This window comes from Bos mutus, chromosome 17 (genome assembly GCF_027580195.1).
Source record: "Bos mutus isolate GX-2022 chromosome 17, NWIPB_WYAK_1.1, whole genome shotgun sequence".
NCBI classification, from domain to species: domain Eukaryota; kingdom Metazoa; phylum Chordata; class Mammalia; order Artiodactyla; family Bovidae; genus Bos; species Bos mutus.
In genome coordinates, this window is record NC_091633.1 from 12,563,925 (window position 1) to 12,584,909 (window position 20,985).

Here is a 20,985-nt window from a genome sequence, read left to right on the forward strand (position 1 = left end):
GAGGATGAGGGGTGGAGGAGGGTTGGGAGGTGGGCTTTCTTGCCTCTGGAGGGTTCAATAGGCATTCCAAGTGCTCTTTGTTTTAAAATTATTTTCTACTGAAGTATAGTTGAATTGCAATGTTGTGTTCCAAATGTTCTTTGAGTAAAATCCAAACAATGACCCGATCTCCAGTGAATATCAGTGATGGAGTGCTCTCCCTCCGCTTTCCTTTCAGGACTGAGCTTTTGTTACGTCCCCGCCAGCGACATCCAGTGGGGAGGGTCCTCCCCAGGACCCCAGACCCAGCTTGGGTTCGAGATCGGACCACTCTCCCCATCTCCTCTCGTTTCCAGCGGGCCAAGCTCATGGAAGGAGAGGGGACCAGAGAACTCTGACCTCCCCAGTTGGAGGAGATGGAGGCTGGGCCAATTTATCCCCTCCCAGACCCCAGGTCCGGACAGCCGGAGGGGCCTTGGCCTTGCCTGGGGGCCTTGGCTCACCCCCTCCTCCGCAGCCCCCGTACCCCATCCCTGCCAGGCTTTGAAAAGCGCCTTTTATGAACTTTTCCATTTTCCTTCTGGAGGCGTGTTTGTTTTCAGTCACCTCGCTCTGTTTTATGAGCTTCAGAGCTGATCTGCACGTTCTTCCCTCCGTGTAATTTCAATTTGAACTCTCCCCGGAGCGGCCTTTTCCCTCTTGCAGGCTGCCAAGTCGTTTGAAGGCTGCACAAACATTCTTCCTCTCTCGTGTCCCCGGGAATCAGGGTCTACACCCTCGAGGGCAGGCGGAGGCGGTTACCCCGAGAGTTCCGCTGGGTTGGAGCCCATCAGCAGACGCCTTCCGATTGATGGTTGGTAAGGATGGACTGGGAGAAGGGAAATATTCGAAAAACTGGCCCCGGGGCCCCTCTTTTTTTTGATGTGGTGTGTGTGTAAACACCCCCAATCCATATTCGAAGTCTTGGGAGTGAAGATAGAGGAGGTGCACAGGGATTAGGGATGCGGTGATGGAAACTGGCACCTTCTCTCTGTTAACAGCCTAGTTTCAATTTTCATCTGGTTTCCTGGCAAGGCGGGATTATCCCCACTTTACAGATGAGGAAAACTGAGGCTGAGGTTGGTTTCCCATCCCACCCTGTTGGGATTCAAGTTTTAGTTTGAATGAACCCTTTGCATAACAATACTTCTCTGGACTTACGGCTTACATCAGTAACTGCCCTTACGACAACCGCCCTTCCTTTGTTAAGTACCTGTTTTGTGCAGGGCACCGTTCTAAGCCACTGCTTTTTCATTTCTCCCAAATGTTTCTCACAGTGACTATATGAACTATGTTCTTAACACATGACAGTAAAGTGTCATGGCACAGAGACGTTGTCACCAGCCCCAAGTCACATACCAAGGGAGACCGGAGTCAGGAGTTGAACTCAGAGGCAGGCACTCCTAACCATCAGTATCCTGCCTCTGGGAGAGCCTTTCCCAGCTCTCTTCTGAGTCACATGAAAGAAATCCCAGGATTACTGTCCCTGGGCTGCATTTTCCTCCCCAGGGTCACGCGGAGGCAAACAGGAGGATGGGGGTGGAACAAGGGTTACGTAAAGCAGTAACTTCAAAGGTGGTCACCACTAGGGTGCACAGCCGTGGCTCTGGGCACTTAGCCAGCGGCACAAGTCTACACTGCGGGCTCTCCACCCACGGTCTCTCACCTACCTCTCTGTAGTCCAAGGACTGAGCTGGTGGTGGAGGCAGCTGAGGGCTGGAGGTCTAGACGTTGAAAGTAAGGGAAGCAGAGATCAGGTGTCGATAATCAGAGTAAAAATAATGATACCAGACGTTGTTTATTGAGCACTTACTATGCTGTGCATAATATATGGTTCTAGTCCCTTTAAAAGGCACAGAGAAGTTAAGTCATTTTTTCAGAGTCACACAGCCAGTAAATTCCCGGCTTTAGACACCCTCCAGTAGGGAGGAGGCTGTTAGTGGGGACTCACTTCATGTAAATGTGGCATATTCTGGTGGAAGCAGGCTCTGATTTTATCTGAAATGAGCTACAGCACAGAATGAGAGGATCTCAGGACAGTTGGTGCAGCCGGCATCCAGGTGGGGAAACAGGCCTGGAGAGGGGTGGAGGATGTCCTATAATTCCACATCGAGTCAGGAGGGCAAACAGAGGTGGAACCCCCTGGTTCTGGGGCTCAGCATCTCCCTCCCACGCCACGGCGCCTGCCACAGCCCTGAGGGAGGAAGCAAGGGAAGGGCCTGAGACAGACCTGGGTTTTTCCTTTTGTCCTCAGCCTACTGTGTGACTTTGTGGAAATTGCTCAACTTCTCTGGGCCTCAGTTACTCCAACTGCAAAATCATGGCGGTACAGGGGTTAGAGTGTACAATTGCTGAGTCATCGGTGATCATAATATTCGTAGATACCTATCAGGTCACAACCAAAAAACAGATTCAGAACCAAGCAGATGGAGTTCCCAATCCCAGGGTTCTAGGAAAGCAGGCTCCCCATGCTTTTGGAGAGGGGGTGGCAGTGGGGTGCTCCCTGGATGCCTGAAGAAATGCTCTTTCTTTGACAGCCCAAAGGCTTCTTCTTCTTTTTTTTTTTTTATTTTGGCTTCATCATGCAGCATGTGGGACTTCAGTTCCCCATCCAGAAATTGAACATATGTCCCCTACATTCGAAGCATGGGGTCTTAACTACTGCACCACAAGGGCGGTTCCTCAAAGGCTTCTTGATCACAGCCCAAGGATGGAGTATATGGGCTTCTACAGGAGAAGTGGGTTTTAATCCCAGTGATGGGATTCCTCTGAGGCCTCCTGCCCTTGGGACCACTGAGCCAAGGGTGGTGGGCGGTGGGGTGGGCAGGGCGGGGCTGGAGAGTGAAGGTCTGGACTGGAGTAATTAACTTTGGCCTGAAGTGTCTCTAAGACCCAGTAGCTGTGTGTGCTAATGCCTGCATATATATCCAGCCAGAGTGACTTATGTGAATACTTGTTTAAGGCCCACATAGACATGGTACACCCCTCCTCTCCTCAGCCTCCCCTCCTCCCCTTCTTCTTTCTATTATTAGTGTTAGTGCTAGGGCTACACTTTTTCTAGCAGCACAGTAAGTCAGCTGTATTGCAATTTACTTTATACCATTGAGAGTCAGAGACGTGAAGACACTTGCTCAAGGTGCTCAGCCAGTAAGTGGCCCAGAGACAGACAGGTAAAAATAGAGGGCAGACGGACTTCCCCAGCAGTCCAGTGGTTAAGACTCTGAGCTTCCAATGCAGGGGCCGAGAGTTCCATCCCTGGTTGGGGAACTAAGATCCCACATGCCATGCAGGGCAGCCAAAAGATTAAAAAAAAAAAAAGAAAAGGGCAGAGAGAGGAAGTTGAGGGAGTAGGCACTGTGACAAAGGAGAGAATTCCCATCTCCTTGCCCTAAATCTGACACTGAACTGGATTATCCTTGATTTGATCACAGACACCCAAAGACACCTGGGGCACAGAACAGCCCCAGGAAGTGGGTTGTTCCCGGATCGAGGGCTATTCCTTAGGCTGTGATCCATAGCTCCAGAAATGTGCTGATGGCTGCTTTGGGGGCTGATTTACGTTGGTATCTCCATTCCTGGTGACTCCCTGGGGCAGCAGAGTATTTCATTACAGAGATCTCAGACTTTCCTATTCTGTTCCAGGAGCTGGGAGGATAAGGTGTGTGCTAAAGGTGGGTGCTAGTGCCTAGGGAGGCAGATAGAGGCAGCCTGAGGACCCAGCTGATGCGAGGATCCTCGGATGCAGGTTTCGGTCAATGAATCAACTACACGGTTGGACTGCAAGGAGATCCAACCAGTCCATTCTGAAGGAGATCAGCCCTGGGATTTCTTTGGAAGGAATGATGCTAAAGCTGAAACTCCAGTACTTTGGCCACCTCATGCGAAGAAGAGTTGACTCATTGGAAAAGACTCTGATGCTGGGAGGGATTGGGGGCAGGAGGAGAAGGGGATGACAGAGGATGAGATGGCTGGATGGCATCACTGACTCCATGGACGTGAGTCTGAGTGAACTCCGGGAGTTGGTGATGGAAAGGGAGGCCTGGCGTGCTGCAGTTCATGGGGTCGCAAAGAGTCGGACACGACTGAGCAACTGAACTGAACTGAACACGGGGAACCAGACACTCCACCGAGAGAGGCTGGAGGCAGGGGCAGGTGGCCGTGGATAAAACCATTGTGCCTTCAGTTAGAGTCAGATGAAGCCTGGGGTATTATTTTACAGACCTAGAGAGGGGCTCTGCTTGGTCAAGGCCACTCCAATCAGGGATGGAGTCAGGGCTGGACTCAAGGGTGGGATCCTGCCTAAGAAGGCCTGGAACTAGCCTTTCCCGCTTCCCTGTACCGAGGGACTGGGGCAGAGGAAGCGGTGGTGGTGGGGTGTCTCCTTCGTGGCGCCCCCCTTCCCCCACAATGGTGTCGTCGGGGTGGTCCAGACTCAGCTTCCCTGTGCCCTGGCGCTCCCGGGGCGGCGGCGCATTTTTCCGCATCATGGGCTGGAGAGATGGCCCAGCTTGCCTGGACTGGGAAGAAGGAAGGGAAAGCAGGGCCTGAAGGGCGTTGCGGGGGTGGGGGGAGTGTAGGAGGAGGGAGCTGCGAACAAAGGGGCCCCGTGCGCTGGATCGGGCAGGGCCGCTGAGTGACGATCCGCAGGCGCGCGTGGTGGGGCGGGTTCCCAGGGAGGCGCGGGGGAGGGGCGGGGGGCGCAGGGAGATGCAGAGACACAAACCCACACAGAAAAGAGACCCAGGCTGAGGGGGCAGAGATGGACGCACCGAGATCAGGAGAGAGAAATGCCCAGAGGAGAGAGGGAGGCAGGCTGGGAGGGTGGTGGATGGAAGGAGAAACACGCGGAAGAATACTGACGCATATAGAGAAACACTGCTGCTGCTGCTGCTGCTAAGTCGCTTCAGCCGTGTCCGACTCTGTGCGACCCCATAGACGGCAGCCCACCAGGCTCCCCCGTCCCTGGGATTCTCCAGGCAAGAACACTGCACTGGGTTGCCATTTCCTTCACTGGGTAGAGAGAAAGCAGAGAGGAGAAAGACTCAGGGAGGGAGAGACGGAGAAATAGACTTGGAGAGACTGAGAAGGAAGCCTAAACCGAGAGAGGCAGGGAGAGAGACAGTAGAGAGAAAATAAAGACCCAGAATTGATACAGAGATGGACAGACATTGTGAGTGGGAGAAACAAACAGACCTGGAGAGACAAAGAGAGAAAGACACACAGAAACCGAGCAGAGACCGATGATCCAACTGGTTGATGAGACTTGTAGCCAACAGGGGACAGAAAACCACACTGACGCACATTCACCTTGGCTGCAGGGATCTGAGGTCTACTGTGCAGTGGTCCTTGGCTGTCCTGGCCTGATTGGTCCAGGGTCAGGGGACATTTGCCCCCTCCAGGTCCCAGCATAAGGGTCTTTAGGGGTTAGTTTCTTTTCCAGATAAAGTGTTTTCTGTCAGTGGTTTAAATGACCTGCCAACCCCAGCACACCCCATCTTCGATTTTTAAATGTCATCCTGCTACCTCTAGGGTGGGCATCTGAGGGTGTGTCTGTCCCTAGGCAGGGTCTTGGGGACACTCCTCAGGCCCTCAAGGGACTTTATGTCCAGCTTCAGGGACACCCTTGCCTGCACACACGCGTGTGAACAGGGTCATGCAACCTTCCCAAGATACAAGCATCTTCATCACGTATGTTTGCACATACCCTCCTGGAAGCTCACCAGACACACACACACACACACAATACTCACTGCAGCATACACATGTGAATTCACATTCAATATTTGTTGAGAATCTGTTACATGCAAAGTGTTAGACTCAGCATTAAAGATAGAAAATGGAGTAGGAAAATTTTTATTAAAGAAAGAAAATGGAGGAGGAAATAGCAACCCACTCCAGAATCCTTGCCTGAAAAATCCCATGGACAGAAGAGCCTGGTGGGCTGCAGTCCTTGAGGTTGCAGAGTTGGATGCAACTAAACACGAAAGACAGAAAAATAAGACGATGAAAGGGATCTCTCAGTCTTCCTCTGTAGACAACTGTGCCAGGGAGGCTGCTGGGGCCCTGGGCACGGGGACTGTCCCTCTGTCTTTGGAAATGCCCAGGGTCAAGTCTGTGGTGTGGCAGAGAGGTCCAGCCCCCCACTGCCATCAGGGCTAATAGCACCCGCCTTAGTCCAGGTGAGGGGCCTCCCCAGGTATGTTCGGTGTTGTGTAGTCCCTCAGTCATGTCTGACTCTTCTGCGACCCTGTGGACTGTAGCTCGCCAGGCTCCTCTGTCCACAGGAATTCCCCAGCAAGAATACTGGGGTGGATTGCCGTTTCTTTCTCCAGGGGATCTTCTCAACCCAGGGATTGAACCTGCATCTCCTGTATGACAGGTGAATTCTTTACCACTGAACTACCTGGGAAGCCCCTCCCAGAGTATAGATTCTTTCTTCATCCCCAAAGCCTCCCCACTGATACAGGGATTCAGAGGACTGAGGGTCCTGTCCCTGCATCAAGTCTCAGGACTGCCCCCCATATCTGCTTCTCTGGGGGAAGTCAGACATAGGAGATTGTCTCCTCCCAAGTTGGGAGCACTCCCTCCCCCAAAGGGGATCCTGTGAGAAGTGGGGGAGAAGTTGGATTGCCTTTTACATGGGATTGGCCCAAAAGTTCATGTGAGTCTTCCCGTAAGATGGCATGGAAAAACCCAAACCAACTTTTTGGCCAACCCGGTACTTGCCCCAGCATCTCGGGAGGGCGTGCACATCCATCCAGCTGGGCTGAGGGTAATGATCAAACCCAGTGCCTGCTTCCAGTGCTGGCTGGGTCTTTCTTTTCGTTCCACTTCATACGTCCTAGTGATTGAATAGTGATTGAATGGGTCTCCGACATTGGAGGCAGATTTGATTGGGTAACAGAAAATGTTGATTGAGTGCCCACTACACCAGGGTGCTTTGCCAAGTGCTTTGCAGATACTGCTCAAAACAGCCCCATTACGTGGAAGGGATGATCGTGAGTCCCATCGTACAGATGCAGAAACTGAGACCCGGGGAGGTGAAAGCTTGTGCCTGAAATAGTATGGCCGGAAGAATTCATGCCAAGGCAGGCTGACTCTAGAAGTCAAGCTTTTGACGTACCTGGAAATCCAGTGGTTAAGATACTGTGCTGTGGCTGCAGGGGCTCCAGTTTGACCCTTGGTTGGGGAACTAAGATCCTGCATGCCTCGAGGTAAGGCCAAACAAAACAAAACGAAACAAAAGAGCAGAAGTCAAGCTTTTGGCTAATATCCACCCCTGGAGCAGATAGCTGTAGCCTATCTCTGCAGCCTCAGGAAGTGGGCAAGAGGGGGAGATTTGTGTGTGCTTGCGAGTATGGGTGTCGTGGGTGGTGCAGATTTCCGGGGTCAGCCAGCAACTGCCCTGGGATTCCAACGGCAGAGGCCCAGCCTGGGGAGAACTTTCCAAAGACCAGCCATTTCCTCTGGGCTGCTCCAGGGGCCTTGCCCGAGCCCACCAGCTCATTTAAGCTCTGCTCTGGTCCCGCTGCAGGACTACAGAGCAGCCGGCTCCGCGCCCAGTTTGCCTGCCGTGTAACAGGATAGTTTATATTATACCGCCGAGCAGAAATAAAACTACTGACTCAAACATTGCAAACAGATGCCGCCCGCCAGAGCCCAGGGTCCGCGGCCAGATGCTGTTCTGAGAACCCTGGGAGGGCAGAAGCTGGGAGTCTGGTCCCTCCAGACCCTACAGGTTGGGGCGGGGGCTGCTGCAGGGGGAGGTGTGGGGTGCTGCTAAGGGGCTTTCGGAAATGGAGGGGGGCAGGAAATGAAGAAGGAAAGGGGGGCCCATCTTTCCTTTCTTGAACTTTCTTCAAGAATTCGGCCAGTTCGCCACTTGAGACCTGCCCGTTTCTGGATTTTAATGGCCTTTTTTCCCAGGCAGAGGTGAAAGAAACCCGGGAAGCCTCCTGGAAATCCCATGTGAGTTCTCCTCAAATACCCCCAAATAAATATGCTCTGAGTGCCCTAAACCCCCTTCTAAGAAGATTTTTGCCCCTAAGCGCTCAAGAGAGTTCTAGAACTTCCATCTCGTAATTATCTCCCCCCACCTCCACCCACGTCTGCTGCTTCATCTGCTAGACTGCAGTCACCAGGACCTTCTTAAAACCTGCCAAGTCCTGCTCTTTCTCCTACACCTTCAATGGCTCCCCACTGTCCACCGTAGAGCGTCTCAAAGGGTGGTCTGAGGAGGGCCTGCATCAGAGTTCCCTGGGATGGTTCCCAGGGCCCCACCCCTGGGTTAAGGAATCCACCTCTTTAGGGGCCTGGGAATCTGCATTGTAAACAATGTGAAAGGCTTTCTGGAAGGAGACTAAATGTAATTATTTGTTTAGAAAAATGAGCACACTGTAGAGCCAGTCAGGTAATGTCGAGTGGAAAGCCAGTGCAGCCCTCCTCATGCTGTTTATTCAGCAGGTGTTTGGACCACCTACGCACCGAGCTAGGGGCTGGATCCCTGGGATCCAGTCTGGACAAGGTAAGTGAGGTTCTGGTTGTCTTGTATTTCCAGTGACTTGGCAGAAAGAAGAGCTGGACGATGACTAGAAGGTTCCAGAAGACATCATGGGGAGACATCTCAGGAAGGAAAAGTGAATTATCCACAGGGATTCAGGGGCGGTGCTCCCCATCGAAGGCTGGCATCAGGAAAGACTCTGAGGTCAGATCCAGACACGGGATTGGAGGTGCTGATAAACTCTGCTGCGGCACAGACTTTGGGGAGAAGGTGAGAAAAATGAGGAAATGGGGCACCCCTGCTCTTTTATCTTCGCGTCTCTCCTGCACACTCCAAAGGTAGGGACCTTATCTCCTCATCTTCCCAGTAGCCCCTGGAGGTGCCCACAGTGGTCTGGAAATGTTTGTGGAATGAATAAAAGTAAGGTGGTAGGGGAGGAAGGGGGACATAAAAGACAAAGAGGAGAGGAAAGAACAAAAAGAATGAATAAGGAGGGACTTCCCTGGTGGACTAGAGGTTAGGACTGTGCACTTCCACTCAAGAGGCACGGGGTCCATGCTCTGATCAGGGAATGAGGATCCTGTATGCCTTGAGGTGCGGCAAAAAAAAAAAAAAAAAAAGAATGAATAAGGAGATAGAAAAAGAGGGGAAGAGACAACCAGGTCTCCTGGTTAGTTTATAAACCCCAGAAGTGATTTGGATGTATGTGTGCCTGAGTGTAGACAGGAATCCCTCGAGAATATATGGGTCTGATTTTAGAGACCAAGGCATCTAAGAATGTAGAAGAAGCCCCTTCCCTATGGTCCATTGTCTCCTAGGGGAGGAAGAAAGGAAAGGAGGCTGATGTAAAAACTGGGGATGGGAATTCCCTGGTGGTGCAGTGGTTAGGACTCTGCACTTCCACTGCACAGGGTTGGGGTTTGATCACTGGTCTAGGCACTAAGATCCCACATGCCTTGAGGTGTGGCTACAAAAAAAAAAGGAATTAAGAACAATAGTGGGGGTGACAATGGGCATGTAGAGCTGACCTGGCTGGAGATTCATATCAATGAGGGCAGATTTGTATCAACAGAGGCTACCAGGGAAAAGGCAAGTGTGTGTGTGTGTGTGTGTGTGTGTGTGTAACAGGCAGAAACTTTCAAAGCAATCGAAATAACTCTGATGAGCACTCTCTCCTACCCTTCCTCGTGAACCCCATTTCCTCCCAGTTGAGGCTCAGGGCAGACACGCCTGAATGTAATTCTAAGAGGCAGGGGAAGCCTGAGCAATTATTTTTACACTAAAAAAAAATTTTTTTTAAAGCCCTCAAAGATACAGGCGTGCTCCAGGCTCGGAGGCCCTGACCACCCCATCCCTGAGCGTGCCTCCCTCCGCCACCCCCATATGGTCTGGCCTCTATCTTCTGCCCGCCTGTGACAGACAGACCAGGCCAGGCACCCCCCAGAGACCACCCCCTCCCCAACCGGAGGCCTGTCCCCTCTGAAACTGATCCCGGGTCTTTGGATCTAATTTGTTTCTCTGTCTGCCGGGTTTGGGAAGGGGGGTGGGGGCGGTGGTCTGGCCTGGAGACGTAGTGGTCACAGGTGACATCAATCATGTCTGCGTCTTCCCAGGGACGGGGGTAGGATATCAGAGAGGTGACCAAGCATTTGCCACATGATTCAAATCATCTCAGCATTGATTAATTGGGTTCATCCTGAGTTTCTGAATCATAACAACTGTTTTTCTCCTTCACCTAACGTCAACAGACCCTTAAAGGGGAAGGATCCATTTACCCGCGGCATGTGGTATGTTGAACGGATCAGCTCCCATTAAATGTTAAATGCTGGATGAATCTTAGACAAACTCGATTTGCTCAGGATACTTTTCAAAGGTTGGGCGATGATTAGACATCTCTCTCTCCGCCTCGCCCCTTCCTCTCCGGCTTTTTCCCTGGGATGTGTTTTGGCTTCGGCCTCTGGCAGATGGGATGCTGGAACGTGTGGGCTGATGCAGAGGGTCCTTGGGGGGTGGGGGTGGAGACGGGGTGGCAGCTGAGCCCCCACAGGCTGTTTAAGAGAGATACAGTTTCTGAAAAGTTTAATAAGGCAGAAAACAATCCGTATACCAAATTTGCCTTCCAAAAGTTAAATATCCGGAATGTCTCCTGCCCCTAAATGAAGGAGAAAACAGCATTTCCCAAGCCAAAATAAAAGAGAAGTAGTTTTCTAGAGAAGAGAAATTATGTTTTTGCACTGGTATAGGTTCTGAAAGCTAAATAACCCAGTATGTTTGGCCTGGAAGCAAAATCCAGCTCTGAGGTGATTGGTCCGTGAGTGGAGGGGTCAGGGGAAAAAAAAAGCAAAAACAAAGCTCAGGTGAATTTCCAGTTGTCTTTCCTACATGTGAAAAGAGATGCTTACCTTGGTGACACAAGGCTGTGTCACCTTGGACAAATCACTGTGTTTGTCCGAATCCCAGTTTTCTGACATCTCAGTTTATAGAAAGAGGATGAATCCTAGTCACTGATCTGTTGAGAAGTTTAGATGAAAGAAGGTTAATGAAATAGCTCAATAAATGCAGAGGCTTGATAGGTTAAATGGTGTGTGTTGAAGGCAGGGACGGGGCTGTGGCCGGAAGACCCTGGTGCATCGTGTGTGTGCATTCGTTTGGTTCACAGAGTTTCAAAATGTAGACGCGCTCCAAGATTTCACCAAGGGGACAGTTTTGGCTGTGATAACTGGTGGGAAACCTGGCAATGGAGATCAATCTGTGAGTGTGGGCTTGGCAGCCCCCAGTAATGTTGGAAGAGTGAACTGGAAATTGATTAGCGTGTCTGGAAGGTTCTCAGGGAGAGTGGAGGCTCTTCACCCCCCACATAGCAAACCTCCCGGGAATCTCCCCATCAGCAGTATTTTTCTCTCCTAATACCACGTTCAGATACTTGAAGTGACCTGGGTCTTCTGTGATGCCAGTCTCGTCCTTAGTGATGGACAGAAGGGGACTGAGGCTTTGGACAGGTTCACCCATCCACTGTGGCTCTGAGTTAGGGTGAATCTTCCCTGCCTGAGCCTTGTTTCCTTGACTGCTGCTGTTTCCTCTGCTAAATGGTTTTGTAGAGTAACTGGGCTTTCCTGGGAGACATCGAAGGGGGCAGATAGATCACAGGGGGAGAAGAAGAGGCAGAGGTGGAAAGAGTGCAAAGACAGAAGGAGATGAGAGAGACACACCCAGACACAGAGAGAAAGAAACACAGGAGAAAGAAGGACAGAGAGGAAAGGAGAGGGAAAAAAAGGAGAGAGAGACAGAGAGAATTAACCCCACACAGATAATACAGGGGAAAGGAGCCAGGAGAGGGTCAGAAATACCCGGTTGTACCTGCAAAGAGAAACAGAAACCCGAAGACACAGGTTTCCTTTTACAAGGAAAAAGACGGAATATACAGAGAGCTAATGAGTAGGCAGATGTGATACTTGAATTGTCATATCTTGGACTAGTAGGTGACTGATCCTGATTCTCTTTTCTCTCCCAGAACATGGAATTCCCTATCAGCATTGCCAGGCCTTCAAAGTCCCCTACTTGCCTGGTGCCCTGGGGGCCACCGCTGGGATATCACAAATTAGACCTCAGGGCTGTGAGGCAGGATTACATCAGGGGAGGGATGGACAGAGGGGAAGGATCAAAGGCGTCCAGGGCCTGGCTTCATTGGCAGGACTCCCAGTGGGGCCCACAGGCCTGAATTCCTGGCGGGACCCCCAGGAAACATTCTGATGGGCAGATAGAGCCGTTCAACCGCAGGCTGCCTCCTCCCTGCCCCTCTTCCTCGTCCTCTGGCTTGTTCCTTGAAATCAGAATTGGGGGTTTCTGAATGCTTCCCTCAACTTGGGACAGCAGGGTCTGTTCTTCTAAGGGACCCCCGTTCATTCTTGAGTCTCAGTTCCCTTGTGTGTGAAATGGACATTCTAGTAACAGGCGGGGATCCCCAGTTGTCTGAAGACTCAGTGGAGTGATGTTAAGTATTCAGGAGGGAAAACAGAAGGAGAAGGGGAAGAAGAGGAAGAAGAAGAATATGGTGAAAGGGGATTCCCTGGTGGCCAGTGATTAGGACTTGGTGCTTTCACTGCTGGGGCCTGGGTTCAATCCCTGGTCCAGGAACTAAAATCCTGCCAACCAAAACAGACAAACAAAACCCCAGTGTTTTGTTTGTTAAGTGTTCAGGAGGCAGAAAGATGTGCTGTTTTGGAGTGAGACACTCTTGGGATTAAATCAAGCTGTCTTTCCTATAGTTGTTCAGTCACTAAGCTGTGTCCAATTCTTTGTGACCCCATGGGCTGCAGCACGCCAGGCTTCCTTATCCTTCACTATCTCCCTGAGTTTGCTCAGACTCATGTCCATTGAGACGGTGATGCCATCCAGTCGTCTCATCTTCTGTCGCCTTCTCCTCCTGCTTTCAGTCTTTCCCGGCATCAGGGTCTTTTCCGATGAGTTAGCTCTTTGAATCAGGTGGCCCAAGTCTTGGAGCTTCCGTTTCAGTCTTTTCCTGAGACTTAGTCTTCTGCTGTGTAAAAGGGGGATCCTAGAAAGAAGTCTCGCTGCATAGCCATGGGCTGTAAACCATCTCCCGTGCTCATCTGAGCCCAGGGCCCAGTGCCTAGGAAGCACGGGGCCCACGGCGGCTCCAGGAGACAGAAGCCAGATTGCTGCCCAGACAGGGGGTAATATATGGCATCTAACTCTGGCCGAGAATTGAATTCAACCTCAGCTGGAGAATTAGAACATTGTGATTAGAAACAAGAGGGGAGAAGGGACAAAACAAGCTGTCTTCAAGTGCATGATGACAGAGCACAGACTCTCCTGGCAGCCCCGGGGGTGGGGATGGGGGGGGAGCTGGAGAAAGACAGGGCAGATCATATTAATAACAATAAATTATATCTGCACAGTGATTTATGGCTCTGGTGCGCTTCCCATTATGTTGCAGTAAGTGCCTTAGGAAGGGCGGACTCCTCTGATGACGGTCACAGCCCTTTTAATGTTGTGGCTGCTGTTAGTGACAGCAGTGTGATCTGCGTTATTATTGATGTGATTTCTCCTAGTTTTCAAATGGGGGAAACTGAGGTTCAGGGAGAACGGATAGCTTGCCCAGGGAAAGAGTTGGCCCAGGATTTAAATCCAGGTTTTGTCCTCCTGGATCTTTTCTGGCTGCTTCTTGGAAATGAGATAGTCTGTTTTTCGTGCTGTCATTTTATCTCCTCTGTGCCCCCTGGGGAGTCTCCATTTATTCTTTCTCATGGTAGACAATTGGGTCTTCTTCTCTGATTGTCCTCCAAGGGTGAAGAGGCCCAGAGATTCCTCCTGTTGAACCCCAAGGCCCTCCATCTGCCTAACCCACCGGCACTCCATCTCCACCCTTTATTCTCACTGGTGGGAATTTCCAGCAAAGAGGGCATTCTCTCCAGTGGCTGCCCATTGCTGGGTCGTGCACGGGTGACTTGGATATGGACTTGAACTTCCAAGTTCCCCCCACTTAGCTGGCCTCACGTCTCTCTTTGAACCCAGCAGTAGCTGGTTCACCATCCTCTCTCTCTCTCACCTCCTGTCCTTCCCTCCAGGAAACCTATAGTCCCGATGAACGACTGCGTTGATTTGGCGACCAGGTTCACTTGGCATTTGCAGAGCGAGCTATTTCAAGAATGTGCAGATTCAGTCCTGAAAATGGCCTAGGAGAAGACTGGCTGGGCTTCAGAGGAGCAGAACAAATGAGTTCCCCCTGCCCACCCCCCTGCTCCTTGCACCCCATCCTGCGATTTCCTTTGTCTCAATCCAAAATCCCCCTTTACATGATCCCGGAGGCTTCCTAATAAAATAGAACTGTAACTTTATCTAAGACGAGTGCAGCACATGTAGAATGGATAAGGTGTAATTAATAACAGAAAATAATGTTTCTCCCCTCCTGACCTCTCACCCCCATATAAGTGTCTTAAGTTTTATGACAGCCGGGCCCAAAATGAGTGTGTGTATGGATGTGTGTGCATGCGCCCGTGTGTGTGTGAGTGTGCAGTGCATGTTCCAGTGTGTGCATCTGAGCTGAGCCTATGTGGGGCCAATACGTCTGTCTGCTGAGTATTCACCTAGCCCTGACTGGAATTGGTTTACGTTTCTGGGTAGACTGGCCTCTTGTTGAACCCAGGCACTGCCTGAAATTGATCTGATTTCTTGAAGTCAGGATTTGGTCTAGATCTTGGAAATAACCTGTATCTATTTCTATGCAAAACTTGGGGCAATGCAGAAGTTGAAGAATGGAAAAAATAAAGGGGTGAATGTGCGTGTACACACACACACACACACACACACACACATACACAATCTTTTAGATGATCTAGTATGTTTCAGAACCCTGGTGGATTCTGAGGAGGGTGTATTGATACTTCTTTGGGCAGGAAACCAAGACCTACATTGGCTTTGATGCTGTAAACCATGGGACATACAAGGGTCTCCTTATGCAAAATGCTCTCTTAAGAAATTGCATCTCATGTGGGGCTTCGCAGGTGGCTCAGGAGTAAAGAATCTGCTTGCGAATGCAGGAGATGTGGGTTCGATCCCTGGGTCTGGAAGATCTCTTGGAGGAGGAAGTGACAATCCGCTCCACTATTCTTGCCTGGGAAGTCCCATGGACAGATGAGTCTGGTGGGCTATAGTCCACGGGGTCAAAAAAGATTTGGACACAACTGAGCGACTGAGCCCTGAGCATGCTCTTTGTCATGTAGCATCATCCACCCTGTTCATCTGAGAAAGAAGTGTGCTTGGCCCAGTGAGGAAGCTGGAGGCTGGAGGAAGCAGGGGAAGGGATGAAGGGACTCCCATCTCCAGATCACCGCAGACTGTTGTCTGCTCTGGAAATTGAAGGGTGCATGCAACCCATCCCATTCATCTTCATGGTGCTACAGCTATGTTCCCTTTGAGTAGTATTATCTTGCTTTAAAGGTCACTGGGCTGGCCCAAGCTCTTGGTTTCTCATGATTCATTACGTTTGATGCTCAACTGTTGGAGAAGTCTCCGTAGCGCCAACCTCCGGGTTAATGGAATCCACACCAGCCGCGAAGCCCAGTGACTTTGAATCCTCCCGGGATGGGGAAATCTGGGCAGGACGCAGTGAGCTGCCTCTTTTGATCAGCAATGCTGATGTGAACCCGAGGTCACGCATGTTGGGGGCCCTGTGCGTGAGTCCTGTGAGACAGCGGCAACTGGGCCCTCTGTCTTCCTTCCCACCTCAGGCCTGGGGAATCTTGTTTTCCATTGTTACTCTTCTGTGGGCTGACTTTTCTGGGACCCCTACAGCACCAAAGGGACTTGGGTGGGAGGGGACGATCTGGAGCCTTAAATCATTTAAGAAGACCCCTCTGTCTACCCCTCTGGCTTTCCTTTCTTCCATTTCTGGCTCTTTCAGGCGCAGATAAAACCAGTCCCGGCTCCCCCCGGGGGACGCCGGCTCACCGATGTTAGGTGACAGGCTGGATCTGAAGGGAGATCTCTTTCTCCCCGGGGGAGTCGTTGGGATATTGAGTTCTTTTATGGGCATGCTTGAACTCCAGAGAGCCCCCAAACTGACAGCCACCTCTGCTCAATTGATCATATATTTTCCCGACATTCTGTCATTCCATCAAACTTGCCCAAATGCTTTGGCCTGCCATATTTTTATGATCCTTCTTCCAAGAGGAGATCCGTGGAGAGTGGGTCAGCATGATTTATCTCCGAGGAGAAGGGATGGAGAGTTTCTTATCTCTGGTATCAGGAGGTGGGATTTCCCTCTTATCACCCTGTGTCTTTTGCTTTGGGGTTTTAAATGCAATACCAACGGGTTGGATTAAGCAATTCAGGGAGTTCTTGAGGCTTCCAGCTTTGGAGAGTTGACGATGACCAGGAATTGAGGACTCCACTGTCTCCTAATTTTACATCCTCCTTGTTATTTAAAATCACAGGACGCCAGTCCTTGAGTTTGTTGTTGGGACCAGAAGATCTTGATTGGATTAAAATATTTCCCAAGAGGAGGTTTGGAGGCTTTGGCAAAGATAATGAGAGGAGCAGCTTTTCAAAAACAAAACTTGAAAAATTAAGCAAGTAATATATATTCATTACTGGAAAAAAGTAGAAAAGACAGATAAGGAAAAAAAATTACCTGTAATCCCACCCCATGGGGCTTAGTATTCATATATTACCATATATCTTTCCAGTCTCCTGGATATGGTATATGAATTCTAAATGAAAATAAAGAGATTGCATATGTTGCTAACGACAGCTTTTATTCACAAAAATTATATATACCTATTGTAAAATATTCAAGTAATATGGAAAAGAACAAAACCACCACCAACAAAAGCTCACATTGTAACCACTATCTACCTTCAGGTGAATATCTTTCTAGATACTTTTCCCCATATTGTTTGATAACTGCTTTAAAAATTCTTAACATAGGGAATTCCCTGGTGGTCCAGTGGTTAGGATTATTCACTTCCACTGCTGGGGACTATGGTTTGATCCCTGGTTTGGGAACTAAGATCCCACCAGTTTCCCAGTACAGCCAAAAAAAAAAAAAAAGTGCTATTTGGTACAATTACAAAAAAAATCTTAACATAGAATTCACTTCTCCCTGCCAATGAATTTGTCTCTACACCATTATTTCTTAGGGGTAGAATTGTGTTCCTTTATAAAGATGCACCAAGGTTTAGCTAATATATAAAGAAGGCTGAGTGCTGAAGAATTGATGCTTTTGAATTGTGGTGCTGGAGAAGAAACTCATGAGAGTCCCTTGGACTGTAAGGAAATCAAACCAGTCAATGGGAAGGAAATCAACCTTGAATATTCTTTGGAAGGACTAATGCTGAAGCTGAAGCTCCAATACTTTGGCCACCTGATGCGAAGAGCTGACTCAATGGAAAAGACCCTGATGCTGGGAAAGATTGAAGACAGGAGGGGAAGGGGGTGACAGAGGATGAGATGGTTGGATGGCATCACCGACTCAGTGGACATGAGTTTGAGCAAACTCAGGGAGATAGTGAAGGACAGGGAAGCCTGGTGTGCTGCAGTCCATGGGGTCGCAAATAGTTGGACATGACTTAGTGGCTGAACAATGACGATCCCTGCCACTGAGCAGTTAGATTATTTCTAGTTGTTCACAAAGACCTCTTCTCAAAGATTAGTTGCTGTGTTGTAAACACTTTATCAGGTGGAATATATGTCCCACTCACAGCCCATTAAACAAAGGTGTACCGCACCCACAGCCTTATACAGCAAGAAAGAAATTTGAATCCCCAAGATGACCTTTGGTTGCAGAAATCCTGACTAACAGTCCTTTAAACAAGGAGAGGGTGTTTGTTGTTGTTGGTTTCCTCATATGTGAATAGTTCAGAGGTGGCCTGCCTTATGAGATCGTCAGGATCTGGTTTTGCCTTTTATCAGTCCACCATCTTTAGCATTTGGCCTTTTTGCTTGAGCCTGTCTTCTTCATGTTCAATTATGGCTGCCTCAGCTCCAGGCATCACATCTGCATCCAGACAGGAAGGAGACAGGGATGGCGTCAGAAAGCTTTCTTCTTGAGCCTTTCTCCTTGATGAGAAATTGAAACTCCCCGCAAATCCTCCTGGCAGACCTCTGTTTACAATTTCTAACCCAAACTGTGCCCCATGGACTACCAAGAAGCCAGAAAGGCGAATCTTTTCTTTTTTAAACTGAGCATGCACGTGTAAAAGGCAGGAAGGGAGGAGCCTGTTAGGAATAGCCTTGTTTGGGGATATTGCCTCCACTTAACCACCCCCAACCCATTTACTCTGACTTCCTGCATCTCACCTGCTTCTTACCACCTCCAGTCCCTGCTCCCAACTCTTCTCATTTTTGTCTGGCCTCTTGGTTGGGAGACACATTTAGACTCCCCCATACTGAACTGGGGTTTCCCAGGTGGCTCAGTGGTAAAGACTCTGCCTGCAATGCAGGAGCTGCAAGAGACCCGGGTTCGATCCCTGGATTGGGAAGATCCCCCGGAGGAAGAAATGGCAACCCACTCTAGTATTCTTGCCTGGGAAATCCCATTGACAGAGAGCCTGGCGGGCTAGTCCTTGGTGTCACAAAAGAGTTGGACATGACTTAGCGAGTAAAACAGCACTGGCTGGACTTGGCTTTTCACTCAACTTTGCCTGTGTTAGCAAGATGCTCTCTAGTCTGTTAAGTGCTGGGTTGTTGGAAAGACTTGCTTGGGTGAAGATGGATTCAGTGCTCTGCAGTTCTGGGGCCAGGGATTCCTTCTCTGAATTCCCAGCCTCTAGCTGAGGCACTTGGCGTAATTCGTGCTTGTGAAATCCAAAAAGGGGGAGGACAGTGGGGCGTCTTTGTAAATCATAGTGATTCCACAGACGTGATAGAATCAGAGCTGATGAAGAATGGCCTGAGTGAGATTTTTCCAGGGGGCATCTTTTCAGTGGCCTGTGCTTGATTCTTAATTTGGGATACTTTTCCCAAGAGGAGATGTTCTATGGCATTGAGATCCTGCGTCCTTGGACTTCCCTGGTGGTCCAGAGATTAAGTATTCACCTGCCTGTGCAAGTGACATGGATTTGATCTCTGCTTTGGGAAGATTCCACACGCTGCGGGGCTGCTAGTCTTGTGTGTTGTGACTAGTGAAGCCCGAGTGCTGCAACAGGAGAAACCACTGCTATGAGAAGCCCAGGCACCATAACGAGAGAGTAGCCCTCTCATGCCTCAACTAGAGAAAACCTGCTTGTAGCATCGAAGACCCACAGCAGCCCAAAATAAACGAATAAAATAAATAAACAATAACAAAAAAGATCCTGCGTCTTTGAGAATTCTGCTTCATGGAATACCACTGAGGTGGAACACACTCAATTTTCTCTTGGGAGGATTTTATTTTATTTTATTTTACTCTGCAACCCAAAAGATGCTTAGGTGAAATATAACGTTGTTTGGAGAGTCTGTGATCAGGTTTTCTGTGACTCTGCAGCTCAGCCAGATCTGGATCCATGAGGATTGCTTCATGATTTTGTTTACCAAAGTGAAGCCATGGTCTAGACAGGATGGAAATAGCTAGAGGAACCTATCCTCCCAGGTTTATTTGTCAAATAAAACTGGGGGCAAGGGTGGGAGTTGGGGGAAGAAATGAGGTCATAAAGACAAAAGTATAAAAAGGAGAATTAGCATCCTTGGCGAGGGTATTGTGTGCTATGACCTGAGGGAGGGCATCTGCCATCTACTAGCTGGCAACCCACTCTAGTGCTCTTGCCTGGAAGATCCCATGGACGGAGAAGCCTGGTGGGCTGCAGTCCATGGGGTCGCGGGGAGTTGGACACGACTGAGTGACTTCACTTTCACTTTTCACTTTCATGCACTGGAGAAGGAAATGGCAACCCACTCCAGTGTTCTTGCCTGGAGAATCCCGGGGATGGCGGAGCCTGGTGGGCTGCCATCTCTGGGGTCGCACAGAGTCAGACACGACTGAAGCGACTTAGCAGCAGCAGCAGCAGCAGCAGCAGCAGCTAACTTAATCCTTGCAATGGTCACTTGATATAGTGTTCTGATATCAGTGCATTGTGCTGTGCTTTTGAAACCCCATGAACTGTAGCCCGCCAGGCTCCTCTGTCCACGGGATTTTCAGGCCAGAATACTGGAGTGGGCTGTCATGTCTTTTTCCAGGAGATCTTCCCGACCCGGGGATTGAACCCGAGTCTCTGGGGTCTCCTGCATTGGAGGTGGATTCTTTACCAGGAGATCTTCCTGACCCAAGGATTGAACCTGAGTCTCCGGGGTCTCCTACATTGGTAGGTGGATTCTTTACCAGAAGATCTTCCCGACCCAAGGATTGAACAATGAGGTTCTGGGATCTGCTGCATTGGCAGATGGTTTCTTTACCACTGCGCCGCCTGGGAAGCCCAAGAGTGCCGGAGGGAGATATAATTAAATACAATTTTACAGACAGAAAAGTGAGGCCAGGAGAAGCGGATGATCCGTCCAAGGTAGCACACAAAAATATGATGCAGGGCCAGGATGGAGCCGACGGTTATGGAATTGAGAAAATGCAGAGGACTGCATATGAAATTATGAATTTATTGGTGTAACAGGAAGAAATAAGATCATTTCTGGTTTGTCATTGTCACTGTTCAGCCCCTAAGTTGTGTCCGACTCTTTGTGACCCCGTGGACTGCAGCATGCCAGGGTTTCCTGTCCTTCACCATCTCCAGGAGGTTGCTCAAACTCATGTCCATTGCATCAATGATGCCATCCAATCAGCTCGCCCTCTGTCTCCCCCTTCTTCTCTTGCCCTCAATCTTTCCCAGCATCAGGGTCTTTTCCATTGATGCTCTTGGCATCAGGTGGCAGAAGCATTGAAGCTTCAGCTTCAGCATCAGTCCTTCCATTTCTGGTTAAGAGATCATTAACAGCTGAGGTTCAGTACGACCTAAGCTGTTTACTGAGGGAGAAACTGACTC

The 20,985-nt window shown here is 49.8% G+C and overlaps 1 long non-coding RNA gene across 3 annotated transcripts in view; it reads left to right on the top strand.

Annotated features, from left to right (window-relative positions):
* Positions 1-7,424: 7,424 nt before the first annotated feature.
* LOC106700829 (uncharacterized) overlaps positions 7,425-20,985 on the top strand; it is a 164,987-nt gene continuing 151,426 nt past the window's right edge. For 2 of the 3 annotated variants that reach the window (XR_011467435.1, XR_011467437.1), the window contains exons 1-3: positions 7,425-7,756; positions 7,945-7,986; positions 8,576-8,856. This is a non-coding gene — a long non-coding RNA (uncharacterized lncRNA). The remainder of the gene's footprint in view (positions 7,757-7,944; positions 7,987-8,575; positions 8,857-20,985) is intronic. The other variant, XR_011467436.1, reaches the window with a different exon arrangement.